The sequence below is a fragment of the Erpetoichthys calabaricus genome, chromosome 4, assembly GCF_900747795.2.
Source record: "Erpetoichthys calabaricus chromosome 4, fErpCal1.3, whole genome shotgun sequence".
Lineage (NCBI taxonomy): Eukaryota > Metazoa > Chordata > Cladistia > Polypteriformes > Polypteridae > Erpetoichthys > Erpetoichthys calabaricus.
The window spans coordinates 90,879,068-90,897,297 of record NC_041397.2 but is presented as its reverse complement, the minus strand read 5'-3'; positions in this window follow the sequence as shown (position 1 = coordinate 90,897,297).

Below are 18,230 nucleotides of genomic sequence, written 5' to 3'. Positions count from 1 at the left end.
CAAAGGGAGAGAGGAAAACAAAACCTTAAGTTAATGGTGGAACCTCATGGTTGGTTCTCTTGACCAAGGCCAGCTGATGGCTGTCTCCCATCAACAATTTCAAATACAAATTATGAAATGTTTGCCTAAAAATACCATACATTGACAGTTCTACAAACCTTTGGGGAAATATAGCTAAACTGGAGTAATACTGTATACTCAAAAAGAGGGAAATTTTGTTACTTCCACATAAGTAGTAATATGCTTGTGTAATGAGAAAGATATTTTGCTTTTAGTCTTGGTAGTGCTGCTGCCTTCCAGTAAGGAGATGAGAATTCACTTCCTGGGTTCTACCCGGGTTTGTGTAGGTTTCCTCCAGGTGCTCCAATTTCCTCCCACTGTCCAAAGATGTGCAGATTAGATGGATTGGCTAAACTGGCCCTAGTATGAGTATGTGTGTATTTGCTCTGTGAAGGACTGGCACCCTGTCCTGGGTTTGTTCCTGCCTTGCACCCAGTGCTAGCTGGGATAGACCCCAGCATTGATCCTCCCAGACCCTAGTCTAGATAAAGCAAGTTAAAAATTGTCATGAGATGATAATTATTATGGAAAAAAAACACATTACCTAAAAAAATACTGTTTAGTCAAGTAATAATGATTGAAAAGTATCTTTAAAACAAAATGAACAAATTAATTTAGACTTTTGATTTAGCATACTGCGGTGGGCTGGCACCCTGCCCGGGGTTTGTTTCCTGCCTTGTGCCCTGTGTTGGCTGGAATTGGCTCCAGCAGACCCCCATGACCCTGTGTTAGAATATAGTGGGTTGGATAATGGATGGATGGATGGATTTACTGTAGCATAAAGTGAAGCCTTGATTTAAAAAGTTCTTTCTGAATATGTGCTATCTAAACAACCTATTTTTTAACTTATTTTTTCATTATATATATTGATTACTTTGTAAAAAGGCTGTATTATTTTAAGCATGCATGTCTAATTTCACAAATTAGTCTGTTTGTTTTACAGTTTGGATTGTTTTATTTCCCAGACCATGATTGCATTATTCCATTAATGTTTTATCTGCTTACAACTAGTAACTTTGCCTGCACATATTATTTTCTTTTCTGGGGGCAAGCAGGAAAAGATTCAACAAAGCTGTTGTGGAACAGAAACCTATACAATACAAACATGTTTGGTAAATTCCTACTTAAGCTACTAATTTACTACTATTACTACTGTTTTGAAGTGGGGTGATATGGTGATGCAGGAAGTAGCACTTACACACAGGGCAAGGCATTACTATGCAATTTGTCTGCCTGAAAACAACAATAGTGTTGTGTCAAAGTATCTATCAAGTCAATAGATTGCTTTAGCTATGTATGCACACAGTAAAAGATTTCAAGTTCAAAATACAGAACTCTGACAGAGAGTAACCAGCCTAGCACCATCTCCTAAAAAACAACTATTTTAAGATGTATCTGTCAGTGGCTATGTCAGTAACATTGCTAATATTTATAAAAAGATATTAGTTTATGGCTAGTAGTTTTTTCCCTACAAGGTAGTCTGCTTTTTTGTTGATGCCACTGATAATTTCACATCCATTGCCTACATTACATTCATAATGTAGCTGAGGTGACGTCCCTCTTTCTAGATCTGTGGAGTTGTATTTGTGTACAGTGTTAACCTGGGTGAAAAATATGGGGGGTGAGGGGGTTTTTCTGATACCAACATATAGCAGAAAATATGAAAGACATATTTAAGCATGCATTTATCATTAAAATTCACCAAACTCACCACATTCTTCCAGGCTATACTGCATTCTGCTGTAAACCTACCTACCTATTTTTATATGGGCCCAGATATGTCAAAGTACAGTACCTGCATCTGTCTATTCTTCTAAACTCCCTAATTAAGTATCATCTGCAAATTTAATTAAACTTCTTTATATTATTTAATTCATTCTTTCATTAGTGCAGTTTTAAAAGCTTGATTATAGCAAAGCACAGAACACTGTTGGGGCCAGTAGGAATACAAACTGACATCATTTAGAAATGACAGGCAACCTAACATGTACTTGTTTGTGATCTGGGAGGACAGCAGAGTACTAATGAATGTGCAGGCTTCAGACATGTGCAAGGATTTGAATTCAGGACTCTAAAAAATTGTGTATTGCCATGCAACCCCGTTATTTTTAACATCTTTATTCTAATACAGGTGTGTCGAATTCCAGGTCTGATGGGCCACAGTGGCTGCAGGTTTTCATTCTAACCATTTTCCTAATCAGTGACCAGTTTTCCCTTCTCATTAACTTCTTTTCCCTTCATTTTAATAGCATAGGATTGATTTTTTTCTTCATTAAATGGCAGCCAAATAGAAATGAAATGTAAAACGAGCCAACAGATGACCAGCTAAATTGGGGCTACAAACACCAACCAATTTCACTCCAACCAGTTCCTTAATTAGAAGCCGATTCTTGCTGTTAATTAAGCCCATTATTTAATTCCATGGCTTGTTGCTTCTCTGATTCTGCCACAGCAGACATTTCTAAAACTGTTGATTTTTCTGTTTTTTCTAAGAACACCGTCAGAATGTTTTGGTGACCTGACAGATCAACCTTACTGAGACCTTCACATTTCTTTATTTTCAGGTATAGTCCATTGAGCACAGGTGAGCTGGTCCAATGGCGACTTGTTTTGTGTCTCATTATTGTTTGGCTGCTCATTAAGGAAAAAAAAAAACTAAGGGGCCTGAGTCAACTTAATTAAAACTAAGGCAAAAGAAGTTAATTAGCAGCAAAAACTGGTCACTAATTAAGAAGATGGTTAGAATGAAAACCTGTAACCACTGCGGCCCCCTAGGACCAGAGTTCCACACCCCTGTTCTAATAATTTATACATATTTTTAAAAAAAGCAGTCACCGAACAATTATTTTGAATCATATTTTATGACAACCCTTGACTAACCAAATCAATGGTTTTGAAATATGAAATAAATTAAATATGAAATAAATGCTTGTTTTGGTAAAGAAGATATTACCAAAACAGCAAAAACAATTATATTAGTAACACACAATAAAAAATTAACATCCACTCAAATTGTAAGATAAGTAAATACAGGGTGCAAAATGCAACAGTTACCACAAGTATTTCCCTTCCAAGCCCTAATGCAATGAATGATATGTAATCTGGGTTTATTATAATACAAATGTAGAGTTGTATAGTAATTTAAAAGATAGTTGGCACAACCCAGTCAATAATGTTATTAAAGATGTTTTCTTTAAATACTAAACAATGATGTCAAAAAACCTTTGTTGTCAGAGCCATGGATCAATATGACATGACATGGATTGCATGTCAGGAATTGTCCAGGCTATTTGACATAAAAAGAAACAACTTTGTTCAATAGAAAATGAAAAAAGAAAACAGTGAATCCAATTTACCTCCAAGTAGTTAAAGCAACTATAACAGAAGAAATAATAAAGGCGATCATTTATGGTAAATCAAGGGGTTTGTAAACATAAGGCCAGTTTTAATCAATGAAATTAAACCATAATACCATCATTTCAGTGCTACCATCTGCTGAGCAGTTCATCATTTAAACATTTTAAGCTATTTCTAGCCTTAATTATATTCATGCATAAAGCCTAGGTGGTGCTCATTAGCAAATTCTGACTGTAGCATTAAGTATGATTTATCAGGGGATATGCTACTGTAATTTTGCTTAAGCCTTAAAGTGGCTGTATTAAAAAGACATAATGCTTAAGGACCTTATTAATAATATTATGCATTTTCGGAAATACTTTTTTTTTCTGAAGAAAGGGTCAGAAGAAGCAGAATGTGAGACAATGTATTAACTAGTAAAACTGAATGTCCACGCGAGTCTCATCATTTGCTTAAAGCAGGTAAGTTTCTTTTGACCTAAGTCTTATTGTCTAACTGCATGATGAATGTATCATTTAATGACATATTATTAGGACACCCAAAAAAACGTTTCTTAGTATTTTATTTACCCCATCTAAAGTACCCCAGCTATTTTTTATGCACACATTACAATTATCAAGACACACTATCAGCAGAGAGTAATGCATCAGTTTAACGGCATATGAAACAGGTATGGGTTGGCTCAATAGATTAACACCATTAACAGAATTTATTTTTGTATTTTCTGTTGTATAACAATGTTTAAAACTGATAGACTTACCCAATCACTACTTTATTATCTTCTTTTTTAAACATATGGCTTTGAAAGTGGCACATCTTCTGGTGTTGCTTTACCAATAAAGAAATATTTATGATTTTATTTAATTCTTGTATTTTTAATATGCTTCTTTTTCTGATTTTTGCACGTTCTCACTTTCCTCTCCAATCCAGAGGAAATGTGTCAGTCTGGATTCTTTCTTTCAGATTTCTATTTCATTATAGCATTAGGAGTGCGAGAGTCTGTTCCTGCAGTATTAGGAGCAAGACAGGAACTGATTCTGGGTGGAAGTACCAGTCTGTCACAAAGAATACTGAATGACACACCTATACTAAAAACAAACACTTAAGACATGCAAATCAAGCTAACTCTACGTCTGTCCTGAAATAAGGGTTATAAAAATAGCTGACTATTTCATTAAGTAATTCCACATGAAAAATTGTATTTATTAATGAAAAAAGGATGCCATATTTAATAGTAAATATAAACCCCTTTTTGCCCATTTAATGCCAAAGTACTATAGCAGTGGTACTTAATATAGAATTTGTAAGCAAATATATAGTGTCTTTCTCTGTGGAGGCACCAGTGAGTTGAACGGAACACAAAAACAACAATAACAAACAAAATCTAATCCTCTCTGGGTCTCCCTAATAGAAGAAAACATATCTGTCTATGTGTGTGGTGGCTGGAACACTTACCATGTAAGTACAACTTCCAGTTTCCAATTTCTAGGTCCTCTTTGGGAAACCATACTGACCTTTTCTTAATGAGCCACAGGATCCTTTGCCATGTATTTTGCTCCTGCTAAGAGTCCTTCAGAGCCTGCTTCCACGTCCCAACCTAGAACCTAGAACCACCTCTAGGGTCAAAAGTGCCCTACAGAACTCTGGGGGCTGTCCTTTTAAAAGCCCACCTAGCGAATGCAAATGTCCCTGCAGTACTGGACCCAACATACTTCGAAAGGGCCAGTTAACTCAGTATGTAGAAGGGGTCTATGAATAAATGAACACTTCATTTTTCAATTGCCTGGAAACTTTGCCCCTAATTTACAAAGGTTTTCATATACTGTAGTTCCTTCTCAACTATACTTCTACTCTACAGTTTTGCTTGCCTCAAACCAAGTTATCAGACATTTGAAATCTGCTGCTTTGTCATTTTGTCCTTTTCCAATCATATGATATGCAAATCTGGATAAAGAGTCAAGAACGATCTATTGCTTTATCACTTCCATTCACACTTAAACCCAGATCCTTTTCTCTTTTATATTTTATTAAAATATTTATGTAACTGTATTCTCAAACTGACACTTCTGTACCTAATGCACTGACTCTGATTCTGCTTTGTTGTTATCATTCTGTCCTTCTGCTCCTTTGTAGTCTTAGTCATAACTCTGGACTAGGACCATTGCAGAGCACACACACCAATGCATCAAAATGCACACTAACACAGGACCAAATCCAAACCATCATTTAACCTAAAACTAGAGTACTGGGGAGAAATCCCACAATGACTTTGGTAATATGTACAAACCCCATGTGGATAATGATCAAGAGGGAGAGATTACAACACACTGTGCTGGATCCATGAGACAACAGCACCAACCACACCACCCCATTTACTTTAGTTCTTAGTAAAAGTATGCATCAGGTAATCCTGTATTACATTTCATTTTTTTGGGAGAGGGCATGGAATGGTGTTTTGTGCAAAACTGATTGATTGATTTCTTGATTGAATAATGAATTTTCAAAGTTGAATGTCACAATGCTTTTGAAATCCTAATGCTCTTAGGAATAACACTGGATACCTAAAATAAACCCACATTAATTATTGCTTAGTATCAATTTCTTAAAGACATAAAACATTTTCCTGTCAGTAGGATTTAAAAGATTAAAATTGAATGTAACATTCTATAAAGAAGATACAAGTAACTTGGTCAGTTTTCATCGTAAATTAGAAATTGCATTCTTGTTTAATCGAACGTCTTCTCTGTTGTACAAAGAATTAATCCATAAGGAATCAGTAGTAATGTGCTGTAGCACAGAAGAGAAAATAAGTTACTTTGGCATGTAATTGAAGGTTTTCACACTAGACAGTTTCTTTGAGATACAATATCTCTGTTAAAATGATCAAAGAAAAAGAGAATTCTCTTTGAAACAGCCAGTGTACTGGGAATGCAGATATAATATACTTTTATCGTGTAATATTTGAGTTTATCTAAGACAACAAGGTTAGCACCTCTAATTTTTACATTAGACTGCTGCAGGATATTGGGATGTATGACACAACCCTTGCTTAATGTAGTACAAATTGTTTTCATGCAATAATAAAATAAAATGAATTACAGGTGGTTGCCAAGTAACACATTTACTTTTTCCTTCTTTTTCACTATTAGTTTTGTATCTTCTATATTTTGCAATAAAGATGACTGGAAAATCCCTTTAAAATCCAGCATTAGTAGGCATGATTCTGTAATATTCAGTAACAGAATGGCCAGGAAGGCAATCCTATCGGGGTAATAGGGTTAGAGAAACATCATGAAGGATTAGCAGGAAGCCAGTATTGTTCACCAAATCATCAACTGTAAGTATCTGAACTCAGCAAAGTGCAGACCTCAGAAACATGGAAAATGGATATGGATGTCCGTCTCCATAAATAAAATAAGCCTAGTGTCAAGAAGCAATTTGGGGCAGAGGCTCAGCTTGTACGAGTGTGAAGTGAAGTACAGTAATTGAGACGAGACAAGGAAGTGAGTGGGAATGAGAGTGTTGTTAAATTTATACATTTCTGCATATTTTGGTCTCTGTGCCATTGTTCTGGCTAAGAGGGTCAATACACTGTCAAAATATTTTTTTGGATAATGCATGTTAAATATTTGTGTTGAATATTTATATGGATATTTTAAAAATCAATAAACATATGTTAATTATAATCAAACTTTTAGGAAAGTATCACAATTCAAACAATATTCAGTATTTCAGTGAAATGGTGGGCTTGGTCACATGATGCAATGGCTGCGACCAAATATGTTGTGAAATTACCTCTGACAGAGAAAACATCAAAAGGAGAAATGAAGTTAAATAATCAGGAAATGATGTGCTTACTGAGGAGTAGGGAAAAAAGAAGAACAAACTGAACTGAACTTAAAAGTAGTGAACACAATAAATGAAACTCCTTTACTATAATAAGCCTAACCAATCATTGTAAAATAATTACTGTTAACTCCATCCTTGTGTATCCTTGAACAGTCCATCTATATGTATCCTTGAGGGTTTTTTCAAAGAGATTGCAGACTTGCTAATCAACAGTGTGCTTGATATACAGTAGGTAACTGTTCATTGGACTTTGGAATTTTTCCAGATTTAAAAAAAAAACTAAATTAATTAAGCCACTTCTTATGAAAAAAAATCTTGACTGTTCTGTCTTAAGCAATTTCAGACCTCTCTGACTTCTTTGAATGTAATTTTAGAAAAGTACTTTTTTGACAATTAAATACATATTTAAATAAAAATTATGTATTGGGTATGTATCAGTCAGGTTTCAAGCTGCTTTTGATCAGGTTCAAGTTCAAGCACTTTATTGTCATTGTGTAACACAGTGAAATTACTTTTATAACAACCCCAAAGGTGTATTTAAAGAAATATGTCAAATATTTTCAGATATGTCGCAAATAGTGTTAGTTGATCAAGTAACCACAGCAAACTATTATTGCCTAAGTACAGCAACATAAATTGTTATTGCATAATGAATAGTATATTGCATATTATATGTTGTACATTGTATTTTATAAGTATATTGCACATACCAATACAGACTGAGAAAATTCAGAGTTCATAAAGTTTATGGCAGACGGGAAAAAGCTATTGATCTAAAGCATCTACCTGACGGCAGTAACTCAAACAAAGAATTTCCAGGATGAGTATAATCCTTGATAATATATTTGGCCCTTCTGACACAGCGAGTCTTATACAAGAGTTCGAGTGATGGCAGTTCAGTGCAGATGATAATCTCTGCTGTTTTTACGATCTGCTGCAGGGCTTCTTTAGCAGCCTTCATGCAGCTGTTGTACCAGGCTGTCATGCAGCTATTCAAGATAGTCAATTTGTATAGATGGACTATAGAGAGTAACAGCTTCAGGGGGAGGTTAGCTCTTCTTAGCTTCCTCAGAAAATAGAGGCATTGTTCTGCTTTGACTATAACAGGCAAGCACCCCAGGACAGGTCCTCTGAGATGGTGATTCCTAGAATCTTAAAGCTAGAAAATTGCTCCACAGCCTCTCCATTGATTGTTATTGGACAGTGATTGCTTTATTTAGTGGCCCTAAAGTCCAGAATAACATCTTTGGTCTTTTTGGTATTTAAGACCAGGTTGTTGATGTCATGCCATGCTATCAGGAGAAATATTTTATTCACAACTTTGCTTGGTGGTTGATGGGTGCCCAGGATGTGACACTCCTCTGGTCATGGGCGACTTCAATGTTACCAATGGCACTGACAGGGCAAGCTATGAGGATTGTGCCAGTCCTCATGGTTCTGGCGACAGTGGAGGAAAAAGCTCCATGTTCTGTGACTTTGCAAAAGGTCCGGGGCTCTGGGTTGCTGGATCCTGGTTCCAGTGCCCTGAGCTGCCAAGTTGGACTTGGTACTCTAATACTGGTGGTGTGGTGAAGTAGATCGGTCACATACTCTTGGGCAGATGCTGGAGGCTCCTACAGAACTGCATGGTCTACAGAAGTGTCCAGTTTGTGAAATCTGACCACAGACCTGTTGTTGCTACTCTGAGGATCCAGGTTAGGTTCTATAGGCTACCACCCACTAGAAAAACGAAGCTAGACCTGGGCAGACTTCAAGATCACGTTGTTTCTAAAGAGTTTACATTCAGTTTGTGTGAGGAACTTACAGACTTAGCTACGACTGCTGATCCTAATGTGATGTGGGAGACCTTCCTGAAGGTTGCTGAGGGTTGTAATGGTGTTGCCGCTGTTCCCAGAAGGAGGTGTTTTATCTCGCAGGGCACCCTGGATATCATTGAGAGTAATGACAGCACGCGGCTTGATGGCAACTCTGGTCTGTACCAGGAACTCAAATGGACGGCTGCAAGGGTTCTGAGGGTAGATAAGGACGTGTTTGTTAGTGGAATCTGTGAGCCAGAGACGCACCATCTATGGTCTAGTGACCCACATCCTGCTTGCAAAGGATTTAAAGCATTACACACATTTCAATCTGTTCTTTGGAGAATCGGAGTCAGGGCGAGTGGTGAAATGGTCCTTACTGATGATGCTGCAGTTGTGACCAGCTGGGCTGGCTACTTTGAGCAGCTGTTTAAAGCTGATCCTCTGGCAAGAACGTTGGACATTTCTGCATCCACGGCTCTTGAGGCTAATCCTCCAGTTAGCTGTAAACCACCTAGTCTCACTGAGATTGCATAGGTCGTGAACCAGCTGAGGGTAGGGAAGGCTGCAGGGATCTGTGGTATCCAAGGTGAACTTCTCCAGGCTGGTGGTAAGGCTGTCCTCCTTGCATTGCAAGCAATCTTTGCTTCCATTTGATAGATGTGTGTCATCCCAACTGACTGGACAAAAGGATTTGTCATCCTTATCTGGAAAGGGAAGGGTAATTGCCTGGATTATGGCAACTAAAGTGGAATAACACTGCTTTCGGTGCTGGGTAAGGTCATTGCTAGGGTCATCTTCAATAGGATCCTCAATAGGATCTGTGATCACTTGCTCAGAGCAGTCTAGTTTTACACCTAAAAAGTCTACCATCGACTGCATCCTGGCACTGACAGTTCTCATGGACCGTAAATGGAAATATCACCAGAATTTCTTTGCAGCCTTTATTGATTTTCCCTGTGGGACATCCTGAGACTTGCAGGATCCATCCAAAGTTGCTGGATAGTACTGTGAGTGCTGTGCAGAGTGGAGGCAGAACCTCTGTGTTTTTCCAAATTGATTCTGGGGTTCGTCAGTGTTGTGTTCAATGCTTGCATGGACTGGGTGTTGGGCAAGGTCGTGGGGTCCAGCGGCTGTTGGTCTGTTGGTGAAGAAAGATTCATTGATCTTGACTTTGCCAACGATGCTGTGATCTTCATCAATGGAGGCTCTGATTGGGTGTCTTATAATAAAAACCAAGATCCAGACCTTTAACACTAGAATCGCTGAAGCCTACGAAAAACTTGTAATCCCAGGCCACCTTAAATTCCTTTGCACCTCTCCATTAGCGTCTTTTGTTTTGCAAAAGTGTTGATCTGCACAAGCAGCAAGCAGCCTGTTATCCCATCCCCCCACCGCTGTAGCTAATCTTGGGGAAAAAGTTCTCCCAGCTCAAGGCTCTTCATCTGGGTGTGAGTTGCCTGGAATTGTATAGGGTAAACAATATTTTGTTATTTGGGAACACATACATTTCATTTGTGTTCCTTTTCTACAACAATCTATATAAATGTAGGATGACAGGAAATGTGAGAAATGCAAGAAATGTTGAACACATAGCTAAAACAGAAACTTTATTCATGTTATAGTAGTAAGACAAAGCTTTGACACAAAGTGTATAATGTGTGAGGACTGAAGTCCAAATATCAAACACTTTCACAAAAGGTACATCTATAACTAAACAAGTGCACTTTTATTCAAGAATATAACTGAAGAAAAGGGAAACGGGTTAGGGTACAACACTGACACAACCGCCTGCGGTAAAAACTGCTGACTCAATATCAAGAGGTCACGGGTTCGATTCTGGCCGCTTCCCAGAATTACCATTTTGAGTAGTGAGCTGCTCTTATTGTTTCTATTATACAATAAAAACATACGTCTGATATGAGTCTATAACAACCGGTGTAAATTTATCGTACTTGTTAAGGTTAGCGTTGTTTTCTATTATTCAGTTTTATTCTCTCAGTCACATTTACGCTCCCCCTGATCTGACACTGCTATTTTCAAATAAAGAAGTGCTGTAAAAGGTGAACTCAGATGAGGATGAACAGGGCATGCCGTGCTCGCCAAGGTATCGTGCAAAGTTCTATTTGTGATTATGTTTTATGATCATCTTTACATAAAAAACATTTATACATTACTTATATAAAAGCCAGATCAAATGTTTTTTGCCTATTTACCTTGATTTATTTATTTATCTTCCTACAGCGTAAGGTCACAAGTAGACTGCAGAACTTCCTGTATTTAATCGATGTGGGCATGCTGACAAAGTACATGTGCAATGCCAGTCCTTATTCAGGAAAAGATCAGTTAGGAAAAGTGCGATGGCAGCTTCCACCTGCAGCTATAGACACGTCAGTACATGAGCGACTCTCCACGTTAAGTGTTTAGAGCACATGTCAATAACCAGCAATGAGTGTTGTTTCTATAAACAATATAGCGCCTCACATTAAACCAACTCCCAAAATGCCAGTACTCAAAGAAATCAACAAATAACAGGTGATATGATGATGGCACAAATTAATGTTAAAGTAAAATAATAATTGAAACAACTAATAATGCTATACAAAAAAAGCCAAAAAATTACCAAGTCAAGTTCTTATCAGCATACATTGATGCATGATTTCAATGTGATCCTTTCTTTCCTATAAAATATTGTCTCGGATTTTAATAAGATTTTCAACCCTTCTGATCTATGTTATACATAGCAGATTCCATTGCTTTGATGTTTCCCTATACCATTTTTCAGCTTGGTTTTTGGTTATGCACTCAAATGCTGTGTTCTTTTAAATTCTTATCACAATTTGTTTATATTCATTTTGCTTATTTTTTCACTATTCTTGTGTTGTGTGTTTAAACAAATACTCATGCACAGCATGTACAGTGAGTTAAACAAAGTAAGCCCAATGCAGTATGACCTGCTTCTTCTCACATTAGAACATTAGAAAAAACTTTGACAAGAATAGGTCATTCATCCCAAAAGCATGCCAATTTTCATGGGTATTTTTTACAGCTTGTGAGAGGAGGCTTTGAACAATGAACTATTCTCTTTTTGTGTTTACTTATTACTACATTTTCCTAACAAACATTTAGTGCCACCATACATAACAACAAGGAATTATTTCAATAGGGTAATTCCATTAGTTTCATGGCCATTAATTACAGACTATTGCAGATTTTAGCAGTGAATGGCTGAGTATTTCTTGGGGGCAGATTTGAAGCATGAGTTGGTCCTGATTGAACTAAACATCTTTCCAAAAGAACACTAGTTGGAACTTTACTTTAGAGCTTAATATTTTTGGTTCTGATAGAAATTTTAGGTATTGATTTTGTTTGCTTTTTGGAGAAAAGAATTTGCCATGTGTCCACCCTACCTAATCTATGCCACTCAAATTTATTAACAGTTGTGAAAGAATGAGTCTCAGCACACTGGAAAGGTTTGGGGCAGCCACCTGTATAATGCCCCTGGCTGCAAAAGGTTTAAAGAAAACAAGATGTTGTTAGGTTGAGTTCCAGGACTGAACTGACGAGGTTTTGGAAAATTGCGGCTTTATAAGCCATGAACCGGAAGTGATGTCATCTGGCCGGAACCAGAAGTGATATCAGCCTGGCCACCGAAACCGGAAGTCACGCCAGTCTGAGTGCCAGAATCGGAAGTTATGTTAAATCAGGCCGGTTTTCCCATATTTGGTATGTAGAGATAACAGGGGTAGGTTTAGTGCACCCCGCCACCCCCTGGCCTGGCGGGTAATTACCTCCACTTGGTCCACTCAGCTCCTTCCTAGTCGCACATATGTGACACAGTCTAGCAAGATTTAAAAGATAACTTTTTTTTAATTTATATTTTATACTAAAATAAATCACAACCATGTCACGTCACGTATTTTTTATTCCATATGGAAGTGAAAGATTTAAACAGAGGAAAAAAACATACAATATTTCTGAGCTTCAGACATCCATTTAAAATACAAAGAAAAAGTAATTATGTCCAGTTTTTTATCATAAGGGTCTTTTTGTACCTGATATACTGTAGATCACTAACATTACTTTTGTTCACTTTCATGTCATTAAATTTTGTAATGTTAAGTTTCTGTTCTCCACCATCTTGTTTTATTCCATGAACACAGACTGTGAAGAACAGAGACTGATGGAGTCTAGTAAGAAATATGACAATACCTCTTTATAACACTCACCATTGTTAGTTTAAGAGTGTCTCAGACAACATTCTCACCTTTACAGATAGTTGAGGTTAATTAATGTGGTTATTACTGTTGTAACAAAACTACACATAATAATAGTAATGCATTATTATGTCGATTGTCAAGTATTCAATTGCCCTCCAAAGCCTGCCAACACTACTTAATAAAAGCTCATGCACTTCTCATTTGATCATCTATGGAAATCATAGATTGTCAGAAGCCATGAAATGCCGTAGTGAGTGTACTGGCATCAATGAATATGCCAGTTGCAAATAGAGGAGTAATGCACAATCTTGCAATAAAAAATAAAAAAGAATGTTGACTAGCACTAGAACCACCATCCATTTTTTTCATTATTATATTACTAGTACTGTTATTGATGGGGTACAGGTAATGCTTAAGCTGCCCTCAGCTGCATCCACTTGGGCCATGACGTTTGGCCTCATTTACACATTAAATCTTTGAGTTTTTCACACCAGCTGAAATGCATGTCTGAAACTTAAAATAAATTATCATGGATATCAAAAGTTGCCACATGTCCCAAAGGATACAGAATCTCTCTGCAAAACTGGAAAAAAGAATGTGAGAGAAATCCCCTACTAAAAACATGAGGTGAGTCTAAAGTTGTTCCTAGATGGACACTGAAGTGTTGTTGGAAGTTGCTCAAGTTCCTGAGCCTTATCAAGAAATTGATATTTTGAAATGAAACATGTCTGTATAAATTTCATAATGTGACGTGTCTTTGTTTGTAATTTAATAATAGAGCTTTTTTTTAATTTTATTGATTTTATTGTCATCATTCCATACAAATAGATCAATTTTTACAAAAAATAGGATTGAAAACAAATCAACCCCAACCCCTGAGAAGGAGAGCATGGCCAACGGAGTAAAACTAAAAGCTAGTAAAAATAAATAAATTGATGAGTTTAATAGGTGGATAAAGATAAATGGAGAAGAAAAAGAAATGGGAAGAGAATCTACTTCCTCAGTGCTTTAAGAGCTTATTCTAAAATATTATTGATTAGATCCTGCCAGGTTTTGAAAAAGGTCTGCTCAGATCCTCTAACTCAGAATTTGATTTTTTCCAATTTCAAATAGTATATAACATCTGTTACCCACTGACTTAAAAGAGGAGAGTTAGGATTCTTCCAGTTTAGAAAAATAAGTCTGCGTGCTAATAGTGTAGTGAAGGCAATCACAGTTTGTTTGTCCTTCTCCACTTTAAGCCCATCTGGAAGAACACCAAACACACTTGTTAATGGGTTAGGAGGGATTGTGACACCAAAGCTGTCTGAAAGGCACTTAAAAATTTTTGTCCAGAATGATGTTAATTTGGCGCAGGCCCAAAACATGTGACCCAGTGAGGCTGGAACTTGATTAAAACGTTCGTAGGTTGGATCTTGCCCTGGAAGCATTTTGGACAGTTTTAAGAGAGACAGATGTGCTCGATACATAATTTTGAGTTGAATAATTGTATGCTTTGCACATATGGAGCGAATGTGAATTCTCTGCATTGCTCCCTTCCACTCCTTTTCTGATATGCTGAGTGAGAGATCTTTTTCCCATTGTCCTCTTGGATCTTTGAAAGGGAGAGACTAAAATAATTTTACATATTGCAGAAATGCTGTCTGAGTCCTTGAAACTAAGCAATATTTTTTCCAGCATAGAGGAAGGTGTGAGATGAGGAAAATAGGGCAGGTTCTATTTAACAAAGTTTCTAATTTGAAGATAATGAAAGAAATGTGTTAATGGAAAGTTAAATTTGGAATGTAATTGTTCATAGGATGCAAAGATGTTGTCTATATAAAGATCTCTAAGCAATTTAATCCCAAATGTTTACCAGATATTAAAAACTGCATATGTTTGCTAGGGTTGAGAAAGGTAGTTCTCATGCAGAGGTGCAACAGATAAAACATTCTCCATCTTAAAATGCTTTCTACATTGGTTCCATATTCTGAGTGAGTGAAGCACAATTGGGTTATTAGTATATTGGCGATAACTTCCATTTATTGGGGCACAAAGCAGGGAAAATAAAGAAGTACTGCAGAATTTTATTTCTATTGCGCACCAAGCCTGTGTATGTTCATCTATTTGTGTCCAGGTTTTTTTAGCTTGTATGTTTGCTGCCCAGTAATAAAACTGAAAGTTAGGTAGAGACATGCCACCTTCTGCCTTAGGTCTTTGTAGGGTCACTCTTTGGATACATGGATGTTTTAAGTTCCAAATAAATGAGGTTATGGTTGAGTCTAATTGCTTAAAAACTTATTTACTGATGTATATTGGAATGTTTTGAAATAAAAAGAGAAGCTTAGGAATGATATTCATCTTAAGGTTAATTCTTCCAGCTAGAGTGAGATGAAGGGTTGACCATCTATGCAAGTCTTGCTTAATTTTTTCCATACAGACAGCAAAATTTTGTTGATAAAGAGCTTTATGTTTACTTGTGATATTTACCCCTAGGTATTTAAACTGATTTGCAATAATAAAAGGAAAGGTGTCCAATCTAATATTGCATTCTTGAGAATTCACTGGAAAGAGCACAATTTTATTCAAATTAATTTTGAGACCACATATCTTTTGAAATTCTGTAGGTGCTGTTAAGACTGCAGGCACAGTATTTTGTGGGTCTAATATATACAGTACCATATCATCTGCATATAGAGAAATATTCTGTTCAAGTCCTTCTCTGATAATCCCCTTTATCTGATAAGTATTTCGACAGTGAGCTGCCAGTGGTTCAGTGGTGATTGCAAATAGCAGTGGTGACAAGGGGCATCCTTGTCTGGTACCACGTTCTAGTTTAAAGTAGTCTGAACAAATGTTGTTAATACAAACTGAAGCTTCTGAATTGGTATACAGTAGTTTGATCCATGCACAATTGTTCGGGCCAAACCCAAATTTCTCTAATGTAGTGAAAAGGTAGTTCCATTCAATCATATCAAAAGCTATTTCTGCATCCAACGATAATAATATCTCTGGGGTGTTGACTTTGCAGGTGAATATATTACATTAAACAGGCATCGAAGATTGGAAGCTATGTGTCGCCCTTTAATAAATCCAGTTTGAACTTATGATATTACCGAAGGCAGCACTTTCTCCATCCTTCTAGTTAGGACCTTAGAGAGTATCTTAACATCATTATTCAAAAGTGAAATTGGTCTGTATGATGCACATTGTAATAAGTCCTTATTTTGTTTAGGAAAGACAGTGATTAATGCTTGGTGAAACGTTTGAGGTACAATTTGATTGTCTCTAGCTTCTGTAAATGTTGTTAATAAGAGGGGAGCTAGCTAAGTGGAGAATTTCTTATGAAATTCTACAGGGTAGACATTAGGCCTGCTACTTTCCCGCTCTGAAGTGACTTTATAGCATCTAGTAATTCTGATAGCGCCAGAGGTTTATCCAGTTCCTCTATTTGTGGTATCTGTAATGTATCCAGAAATGCATTAGATTGTGTGTTGTCTTCTTTAAACTCAGTAGAATATAAGGATTTATAGTAGTTTTATCTCCGTTCATGTTGGTGATTGCTGGGATTGCATTGCGAACTTCTTGCTTCTGGATTTCTTGAGCTAACAGCTTATTAGCATTCTCTCTGTGTTCATTAATGTTATCTTGATTTAAAAATGAGTTGTTCAGTTTCTTTGGTTGTTAAGAGGTTGAGCTCTGAATACAGAGCCTGCCTTTTCCTATGAAGAGCCTCACTTGGACTGACATGTTCTTGATCTATTCTAGTAATTTCACTGGTTAGCTCTGATACCTTCTTGGTTTCTAATTTATTTCTATGGGAAAGATATGAAATAATCTGTCCTTTTAAGAAGGCCTTTAGAGTTTCCCAGAGTATTCCTGCAGAGACCTCTGAGGATATATTTATCTCTAGGCAGAAACTGATTTGTTTTGATTTAAATTCTGTACAGTTCTCGTCTGCTAATAGAAGACGCCATCTGCGAGATGAGTATGTGGGGCATGATGATTTTAGCTCCAAGGTCAGAGGGGCATGGTCGGAAATAACAATAGTGTCATACTTGCAAGATTTAATCGTAGGCAAGAAATTATCTATAAAGAAATAATTAGTTCTTGAGTAGCAATGATGCACTGGTGAGTAGAAGGAATATGTTCTTGAGCTTGGGTTTAGAAACCTCCAGGGGTCTGATAAGTTGTGGTCAGTTAAAAACTGTGTAATTATCTTTGCAGCGTTAGATATCATCCCCCCTGTGACAGGAGACCTATCTAAGAGTGGATTTAAAACACAACTCCATCCATTATAATTTTATGAGTGTTCACATTGGGAATGGATGCAAATACATTTTGCATGAATTCCCTATCATCGACATTGGGTGCATAAACATTTATCAAAATCACTTTACAGTTAAATAAATTGCCCATTACAATCACATACCTCCCTTCAGGATCAGATACTACATCTGATACCACAAATGAGACTGTTTTATGTATGAGAATTCCCACACCTCTAGTTTTCTTTGTAAAGCTGGAATGGAACATTTGGCCAGTCCAGTCTTTTTGCAGCCGGAAATGGTCCTTGCTTAGTAAGTGGGTCTCCTGTAAAAATACTATTTTAGCGTTTAGACCTGTTAGGTGAAAGAATACTTTCTTTCTCTTTAATTTGTGATTCAGGCCTTTAACATTCCAGCTCACAAAGTTAACTGTCCCATCGTGGAGACATTGATTCTGAATTTTTGATGTCATTTTGTAGTCTTAACTGGAAGTGAGACAGCTTTAACCTTAATTTCCAATTATCCCACAAGTTATTGCCATGCAGCCTATTGTTACGTTAGTAGTTATAATTATAAGGATTAAAAGGATAGATTAAATACAGTAATCCCTCGCTATATCGCGCTTCGCCTTTCGCGGCTTCACTCCATCGCGGATTTTATATGTAACCATATTTAAATATATATCGCGGATTTTTTGCTGG